Source organism: Pinus tabuliformis, chromosome Q (assembly GCF_031772625.1).
Source record: "Pinus tabuliformis cultivar Carrire ecotype Pingquan chromosome Q, CPIR1, whole genome shotgun sequence".
NCBI classification, from domain to species: Eukaryota; Viridiplantae; Streptophyta; class Pinopsida; order Pinales; family Pinaceae; genus Pinus; species Pinus tabuliformis.
In genome coordinates, this window is record NC_142296.1 from 546,861,255 (window position 1) to 546,871,737 (window position 10,483).

A 10,483-nucleotide genomic window follows, 5' to 3' on the forward strand; every position below is an offset into this window, starting at 1 on the left:
CTCCTCTACGTTGATCATCAATTTTGCGGAATTTAAAATAATGAAACGTCAATCGCATGCACACATTAACACAGTATGTAACCCTAGGAAAGCATATAGCTGAAAACCCCACACTATTTGTATATTATAATGATTGAGAACATGTAACAATACATAGGACAATACTCCTCACAAGTACTCAGTACTATCTCCACCTGTTACACACAAACTAGCTCAGATCTGAATCAATCACAGGTTTAAATCTCCTCCACTGCTTGCCTACCTCTACTGTGAAATCCTGCATGAGAATAGATGAGTATGGCTGATCCAAACTCTTATTTTCTTGGCTGAACCACGCAATCCTCATTGGAATTACTCAATCCATTGATTGTGCAAGATCTCATGCACAACTATAGTCACAACTGATAGCAATCTCAACCTCTAACACCTGTCTCCACTGAACTGTCCATGCACTGAGTTAACTGATGTATTCTTTAGTTGCTTTATGAGTTAATAATTAGTGAATTAATTAAAAATTAATTCACATCACTCATCACTAGTGTATTCTGCAATTAAACTAAATACAACTAGTTTAACCAAGTCAAACTGAACACAACTCCATCAACTCCTCAATCAACTCCACCAAACTCAACCACATGAGTTCTAACTGAAGTCCATCATGCAATAGCTCAACTGACCCACAAGAAAAGCGTATTTCCTTCTGACAGTTGCATGTGCCACATTTGTAGCTCAAACTGAAGTGCTCCAAGAGGATAAGATAATGTTTATAGTCCAAATATTATTATGAGCTAATAATATTCGACTGTTCTATTTTTAGCCTGGCAGTCTAAAAATAGAATCCGCCCATATGTCTAAAAATAGAAGTCCATATATTTTTACCAACATGACCAATCATCCACAAATAGTATCCTACAACTCATAGACCATGATCCATATTTCTAAAAATAGACATAGTCTAAAAATAGACTTTGCGCCAGAAATAGCCTGCGGGCCCACTTAGTGAAGGTGACTTCTTTCCACTAAGCTCCATCATCTTGTTGCATTCTCAACACTCCCTCTCAACAAGATATGGATTATCAACAACCCCTATCCTGCCTCGGTGTATTCGAATTTTCTCCTGGTGAGCGCCTTCGTCAAGATATCAACATCCTGATCCTCCGTTGGAATGTATGAAAGTAAGATGATTCTCTGCTGCACACGATCTTTGATATGATGGTACCTGATGTCAATGTGCTTAGATATATCATGAAATACTGGATTAGCCAAGAGTTTAATACAACTTTGGTTATCACAATAAATCACTGTAGGCTCCAAGCATGAACCGAACAACCCGACCAGGATCTTCCTCATCCGTATAGCCTTGCATGCAGCCAAACTTGCTGCCATATAGTCGGCCTCTACTGAACTGAGTGTCACGGATCTTTGCTTCCTGCTGTACCAAGAAACTACTGTCAACTCGATACTGAAGACCCCTCCAGATGTGCTCTTTCTGTCTGTTGGGCTCCTTGCCCAATCTGCATCCGTGAAGCCACATAGCTTCACCTCATCCTCCTGTCTGTACCACAATCCATATCCCGATGTGCCTATGAGACAACACAATACATGGTTTCCTACCTTCCAGAAGATCTTGGTTGGCTTAACCATAGCTTGTGAAAGCTGGTTAACAGCATAGCATATATGGGGTCGTGTATTGACTAGATACATAAGCGACCCCACCAACTGTTAATAAACAGTGGCATCCACTACTTCTGCTGAAGTAGCATCCTCCTTCCTCCAACCTCCAGGAAGAGGAGTGTCAATAGGCTTGTAGTCATGCATGTTGAACTTCTCCAGTATCTCCCGAGCATACTTACCCTAAGAAACAAATAGTCCATCACTGCGCTACCAAATTTCCAATCCCAGGGAATAATGAAGGAGGCCCAAGTCCTTCATCTCAAACTCCTTATCAAGATCATCCTTGCATGAAAGTATCAACAGCTCATCACCTGTTAGAATCAAATCATCTACATAAAGTACAATGATAAGCAACTTACCCTCCACCACAATCTGGTATAGGTTAGGATCTGCCTCACTCTTGGAGAATCCAAGTCCGGTGAAATAACTATCTATTCGTGTGTACCAAGCAAGTGGTGCTTGTTTCAACCCATACGACGCTCTCTTGAGCCTGCACACATGTGACTCGCTGCTGAAGATCTCGAAACCTTCGGGTTGCTCTATGTACACCTCCTCCTCAATGACTCCGTTGAGGAACGCAGTCTTCACATCCATCTGATGAATGTGCCACCCCATCTGCACTGAGAGAGCAAGAATCATCTGTATGGAAGAATACCTTGCGACAGGTGCAAAGGTCTCCTCATAATCGATCCCCTCTATCTGTGAAAAGCCTCGGGCAACAAATCTTGCCTTGTACTTCTCCACACTCCTGTCAGCTACCTACTTAACTTTGTATATCCATCTCGAACCCACCACTAATTTCCCTTCCAGTCTTGGGACAATCTCCCATGCACTGTTTCTGACAATCGAATCATACTCTTCCACCATGGCATCTACCCATGCGGGATCCTCCACAACTTCCTCGAAATAGGATGGCTTAGTCACAACACATTTGCTCACAAGAGCCATGTATCTAGTGTACTGATCAGGTGACTATCTCTATCTACGTTGAGCTATAGGTGGTCCTACAACCTTCTCTGCATCTTGAGCCAATCGCTCAGCTTCTGTCATGCGCTTTCACCGTCTGATGGTTGGCGCTGCATGAGTGGTCTCTTCCACTCCATGAACTTCGTCCTGTGGCTGATCCACGTCCTAAATCTCATCCTTAGGAACTAATAGCTCCTCATCTGCATGCAAGTGTGGCTCCCTCTCAAGCGAACACTTCATGGCTTTCTCCTCTTGAAATTTTATATCTCGTCGCACAACAATCTTGCGACTGTCTGGCAAATACACACGATAATTGTGGGGCGTATCAGTGTACCCCACAAATATCCCAACCTCTGCGGTTGGCTCTAGCTTCTTCCTGGCATCCTTTGTCACATGCATATAAACGTTAGAACCAAAAACCCTCAAATGGGAAATATCAGGCTTCTTACCAGAATAAGCCTCCTCAGGTGTACTCCTGCCAAGTATCCTGTGAGGACAACGGTTCTGCACATATATTGCAGTATTGCATGCTTCCGCCCACAAGTGAAGGGGTAGGCCCTGATCATGCAACATCACCCATGCAGCACCCACGAGTTCTGTTCTTCCGCTCAGAAACCCCGTTCTGCTATGGGTTATGGGGAGCTATGAGCTCTCTTCGAATCCCTTCTGCACTGCAGAAGTCCTTGAACTCGTCAGAGATGTATTCAACACCATTGTCGCTCCTAAGAGCCTTCACCTTCTTCCCTGACTCCTTCTCGACCAGTGCTTTGAACTCACAGAACTTTGAGTATGTCTCGCTCTTCTTCTGCATGAAGAAGATCCAACACTTTCGAGAGAAATCATCAACAAAGATCACATAGTACCTGTGCTTTGCTGTCGAAGCTACTGAGAAAGGTCCACACACGTCTGTGTGAATTCTCTCAAGGATCGTCGTGGCGCAAATATCCTTCTCGTGAAAGGTGGCTTTCACAAACTTTCCCAAAGTACACCCCTTGCACTGATCTGACTACGCAAGAGTGCCTTTAGGAAGCCCTGTAGTAATCTGCTACAGTATCTTCAAGGCTCCATGGTGAAGGTGACCCAATCTCCTGTGCCACACCTCACCATCATCCCGGCTCACTAATCCTTCTACCTTGCATGCCATTGCTGCACAGCCATCTACATGCAACTGATAAAGGTTCCTGACTTGAACCCCTATCTTACGGGTTTCTCCAGTTGTCTTACTGCGCAGGAAAGCCTTTCCCTCGCTGAAAACAACATCATATCCCTTGTCTTCTAACATTAACACAGAGATAAGATTCTTCTTCAATCCTGGAACATGCATCACTTCCTTCAATATGAAGGGTTTACCAGACTCGCTCTCAAAGGAAATGGTACCGATACCGGTCGCACTGTATCTACCATCACCGACCATCTCAATGTGCACTCCAAGATCTTTCTCCTCTAGATCAGAAAACAAATCTTGATCTCCTGTCATGTGAAAAGACGCACCACTATCCATGAACCATACTGTAGAGCCTCTAACTTGCACCTAATTATCTATCACTACCTACAGCTTTTCCTCACTTATCTCTCTCTTTTGCCCTATTTTCCCCATAAACCTATCCAGATCATTACATTTGATGTCTTTAAGCATGATTGGTTAACTTTGCTAATGTTTGACTGTTTGTCTAGATTTTTGACATATGCACAGCAATTCCGCAGCCATTCAGCAATTCCGCAGCTATCTAGTCATTCCGCAGCCTTTTCATTGATCTCTATGTTCCACGTGTCATTTTGAAAAATGAATCACATGGGCACGTGGGAATGAAGGTGTTAAAGGTTCCTATGCTATTAGTTCGGTCAGCAACGCCACGCACACCTCCGGTCAACGTGGATCAAACTTCGGTCAACAAAGCCAGCTCAAACGGTGCTGCGTGAGCTGATAGGTCACGTCACTCCAGATGGCGATTCCTCCATGCTACGCAGGTTATGGGAGACAGGATCCAACCTTGGATTCAACCTCCATGACGACCGTACCTTCCAGATAACACACGGACCTGTTTACGTGTTGCTGTACCATTTAATTAGCATGACTGTCAGTTAATTTCTAGTTTCATGTTTTACGCAGTAGGCAGTTGTTCATACGCCTATAAAATCCAGCGTCTGCGCACGCTTAAGGATTAGTTTTTAGTTGCTTTGTTTATGCAATTGCTACAATTTTAATGTATACAGAAACTCTGTTTTGAAGCTGCTGTTTCAGCACTTTTTACTGTAATTTCTGCATATGAGTTAATAGAAGACTATGCTGTTTTGACTCCTTCAAGTAGCTGATCTTTCCTTGGGTTTTGTGGATGGAGGGCCCCCATTCATAACAGCCTTTGTACAGTAAATTTACCTTTATGTTCTTGCCATTTCCTTCTTTTGAATTCAGCAATTTTCCTTTTCTTTAATACATGTACAGTTTTGATTTACTTTCACTGTCATTTCATTTCCAGCATTTACTTTAACTGATCAGGATTGTTTTTTGCAGGTGTTAGCCCGGGATTGTGTGTCTTTGTTGTATTTGCTTTATCTCTAATGGTATTTTCAGTTGTCATATTCATAGTTGCTGCCTTTACTCTGTTTTTTCTAGCTTGATTTCTAGTTTAGTTTCTCAAGTTGTATGCTAACATATTGATGGTCTCCTTATCATAAGTTGTTCATCTTTAAGAGATCAGAATACTAATAAATTACAGCTTGCTTTGAGTAGTTTTTGACTTATATCACTAACTCTTTCTTCACTTGTTACACATTACAATGTATGTTGGAAGCAGAATGTTGGAGAGAGGCAAAGTGGTGTTATAATTTGTCATCTTAGAGCTTGATTACTTTTGAGACTTATATCTAACTACTTCTTAATCGTGTTTCACATAGTACTATATGTTGGAAGCAGAGTGTTAGGAAGAGATGAACATTATAATTGGTCTTTAAAGTGGTTTTTCTTACCTTTTTATTGCAGCAGCATGAGTAGTGACTAGTGCCATTAGAAAGTGGTTTTTATGCTTTGCTTTCAGTTTCATTTCAAGTTATTTCTTTCAAGCTCTTTCTTTGCAAGTTTAGAAGGTAGTTAGAAACCACCAGTAACACACACTCACTCATTTAGAAATCACCTTACACACACTATCACTCATCTGTTTATAAAACCTCCATTCCATCTTAGGAAGATAAATTGACCACAAACAACACCCCCAAACGACAAAAAGATCTAAGAGGTTGCTTAAGTACATATAGTACACCTTCACTTCATCAGCTTACGAGCCCCGGGTTGACAATTAATGACATCAATTTAGGAACACTAAATTGACTAAACATTTTGGCGCCGTTGCCGGGGAAGTGGAATTAAGTAGCCATATTCTTAGGAAAAAAAACATAAAATTTCAAGAAAAGAAGTTGATAACCTATCAAAGTATGCTCTCCTCTTGCACTTTAAAGTGATCTGGAGGATCAGAAAAGAGAAAGTTATTGATTTAGTAGTTTCTTGAGTATGCTCTCTTCTTGCACCTAGAGTGACCTGGAAGATCAGAAAAAGAACTATTAACTTGACTTGAAGAAATAAAAAAAATGACATGCATAGAGCTAGAGATTCTAGGGGAAGGTTTTTAGCTAGAGCTCGAAGTTCAATTTTTACAAGTCCATCTGCTTCAAGGAATAGACAAGAGACACCTCCCTCATCTCCAACCGACACTCCTAGCCCTAGAATTCCTGGAATTCAAGAGCCAAGAATTGACTCTCCCACACCTTCTATTGAATTTGAACCAGGAAGAGACCCTTCTCTTTCTCCTACAGAAAGACCAATTGTAATTGAGGAAGTAGAATCATCTGAAGAAGAAGGAGAAATCTCTTCTCATTCACCCTTTGTAGAAGAACCAGAAGATTTTGAAATCCCTAGGGGAACCATCATGGCAGAGGAAGAAGGAGGTGGTAGAGGTAGAGGTAGAGGAGGAGGAGGAAACAACAATGGAGGAGGTAGAGGTCCCCTTGGAGGAGGAAATAGAGATGGGGATAACTCATTTGGGTTTCCTATTGTTAATGAGGATTCCCGGGCTACTATGAAAAACATATCGCCATCTTTCCTCCCAAATTTCCATGGGTTAAGAACTGAGGACCCCGAAACATTTTTATTTGAGTTTGAAGTTGTGTGTCGAACTTATGACTATTTGGATGACTCTCAGAAACTCAAATTATTCCCTTCAACATTGAAAGATCAAGCTTTGAAATGGTTCATGGGGTTACTCACTCAATCCATTAGGTATTGGGATGAAATGAAACAAACATTTTTGGATAGGTATCTGGACTATTGTATGCCTACTAATCACAAGGACGAGGTATTTAAAATGATACAAAGAGAAGACGAGAGCCTAGAAGATTTACTTGAAAGATTTCAATATAACCTGAAAAGAGCAAAGATGAGTAACTTGGATGAGGAGACCTTAAAAGCCCTCCTATTAAAAGCTATTAGAGATGAATGGATAGATATCTTGAACATGATGGGGAAAGGGGATATATCTCAACTTTCACTCAGTGATATAGCAGAACTTTGTATCCATCTCTCAAGGGGCAAATCAAAAACTCAAAAAGGGCCTAGAGATCCTTCTCTCCTTAGAGCAAATAAATCTGCAACGGGATCAGTAAGTAGGGCTGAAATCGGCAATATGCTTGATGAATTCAAAACTGACATCTTAGGGAGTCTTAGTGAACAATTAGATACCCTTAAGATTCACAATAAACAAAAAGTAGAAGTTGAGGCTTTGGCCATTTTTTGCCCGAAATGTAGAAAGAAACATGCTTTAAGGGAATGTCCCTTGGATGCACACGTTGTAGAAACATGCGTAATTTGCTTAGAAACTCATGAGACCAAGGATTGTCCTTCAATTCCTAGCCTCAAAGCAGTCTTTCAAGAAGATCCAAATACACTTGAATCTCTCTGTTTTGTTGCAAGGAGACCTTGGCAAGGGCAACAGAATCAAGGGTTTAACAACTCTATGAATTTTCAACCCCAACCAAATTGGAATCCTTGGCAACAACCCTGGTCTCAACCTCAAAATCCTTTTCAATCATGGATGCAAAGCATGCAAAATCCTTATGGGAGATTTGCTTAGTTCTATCAATATCCTCCACCTTTTTAGAACCAGCAAGCTCCACAACTTCCAAATCAAGGTCAACAACTATCATTGCCATACCCTCAACAACAACAACCTCCTCCACAAAATCAAAATTCTCAACTCTTGCTTCAATCCTAACAGAAGTCAAATCAACTTCCCTCTCAGCCATTACCAAATCCCAATAATAGGAACCCTCAAAATGCTTACATGATGGAAGGTCAACCATTCCCTACCTATATGATTGTTCCTCTCAATGAAGTACAACTCAGATCAGGTAGAATCCTAGATCAACCTTCTATAAATGTTCAACAGCCAAGCATTTCTGAGGAAGAATCTCTTAAAGTCAATAAGGGTCCTGAAGCATCACTTCAAAACCCAGAAAAGCAAAAAGAAAAAGAAATAACACCTACAACTCCCATAGTTGAGCAACCTACATCCTCATCCACTCCCCCTTTTCCTGAAAGATTGCAAATTGATAGGGGAGTGGAAAAACAAATTTGGTTGCCTGACTATAACTTTCTAGATGAATTGAAAAATGTATGTATCAAGATTCCCTTGTTACAAGCCATAAAGGAAATTCCTATTCTAGCGAAGACAATAAAGGAGTTGAGTTTGAAGAAAACAGGAAAGAAAACCAGAGATACCAAAAGGATCCATCTGGTTGGAAAAATTGCAGACATTATGATGGGTAAGATTACCATGCAAAAGTATGTGGATCCCGGTAGTCCTATTGTCAAAACTCATATTAATGGGGTTGAAATCCTAAATACTTTGATTGACTTAGGAGCCGCTATCAACATCATGAGTAGACAGACCATGGATCAGTTAAAGCTTCCTAACCTTCTCTTTACACCTACTTTACTGCAACTTGCAGATCAATCAATCATTAAACCTGATGGTGTATTTGAAGACATTCCAGTCTCTCTAGACTCTTGGGAATATCCAGTTGATTTTATGATTTTGACTCCCAAGAACAATCTAGGAGGACATCCTCTTATCTTAGGAAGACCTTGGCTAGCAACAGCTGATGCTTTTATCAGTTGTAGGTCTGGAGACATGTATATATCAGATGGTAATTCAACCAAGAAATTCAACTTGTATCCTCCAACAAGAGCAATAACAGAAATAGGAGAAGACGAGTGGGTCGATGATGAGGATACTATACAACCTGTTCTAACCATCTCTGAGATCAGTGAAGACAGTGAAATTCTAAATACATTAGAAAACTTTGAAATATCTTCAGAATATGACTCTACACGGTTTCAGTTAGATGCGGACGTTGAATATCTCTCCTCTAGACAGATGTCTCTCTTCTCAATGGAAGAGTTTGGTAGTTCTACAGTTGAAATCCTTCCAGGAAAAACATTGAACATTAATAGAAACTTGGAAAGACCACAACAAGAAAAATTAACCAAACTTTTGCAAAAACATTCTATTGCATTTGCATGGGAATACACTGACATGAAAGGAATCGATCCTAAGACTTGTATTCATCACATCTATATTGAAGAAAACAACAGATCTATTAGGCAACCGCAGAGAAGGATGAATCCAAACCTTAGGGAAATCGTGAAAGAAGAACTCCAGAAATTACTCAAGGTAAACTTCATTTACCCCATTTCAGATAGCCAATGGGTTTCTCCCTTGGTTATAGTGCCCAAAAAGAATGATAAATGGAGAGTTTGCATTGATTATCGAGAATTGAACAAGGCAAACTTAAAGGATCATTTCCCTCTACCTTTTATTGATCAGGTACTAGACACTTTAGCAGGTAAAAAGTATTTCTCATTCTTGGATGGTTTTAGTGGGTATAATCAAATTCAGGTGGCACCTGAAGATCAAGATAAGACCACATTCACCTGTCCATGGGGAACTTTTGCCTACCGAGTACTCCCTTTTGGATTATGCAATGCACCTGATACTTTTCAAAGGGTTATATTAGGTATCTTTTCAGATCTAATCCATGATTGTGTAGAGGTCTATATGGATGATTTTACAGTTTACGGTAATACATTTGAAGAAGCTTTGGAAAATTTGGAAAAAGTACTGATAATATGTAAGGAAACAAATCTTTCTTTAAGTCATGAAAAATGTTTTATGATGTTTACTGAAGGGATTGTTTTAGGACATCATATTTCAGGAGATGGAATTAAGGTTGATAGATCCAAAGTTGAGGTCATCTCCAAGTTACCTATTCCAAACTGCTAAAAGGATGTTAGAAGTTTTCTTGGGTTTACTGGGTACTATAGAATATTTATTGAAAACTTCACCAAAATAGCATCCCCGCTCTTCAAACTACTTACAAAGGACTGTGAATTTAAATGGGATCCTGAATGCCAATCTGCATTTGAAGCTTTAAAAATGAGAATATCTGAAGCACCCATTCTAAGAGGACCAAATTGGAAACTCCCTTTCCACATTTCTACTGATGCTTCAGATACGACTCTAGGAGTTGTTTTGGGACAAAAGGATTTGATCCCTTATGCCATTTATTACACCAGTAAAAATTTGACTCCTTCTGAGTTAAATTATACTGTGACAGAAAAAGAGTTCTTAGCTGTGGTACATGCGATCAATAAGTTTAGACACTACATAACCGGCTATGAAACTTTTGTTCATACTGATCATTCTGCCATAAGATATTTAATGAACAAACCTGTTACTAATGGCAGAGTCACCAGATGGCTCTTACTTTTGCAAGAATTCAATATTACTGTGTT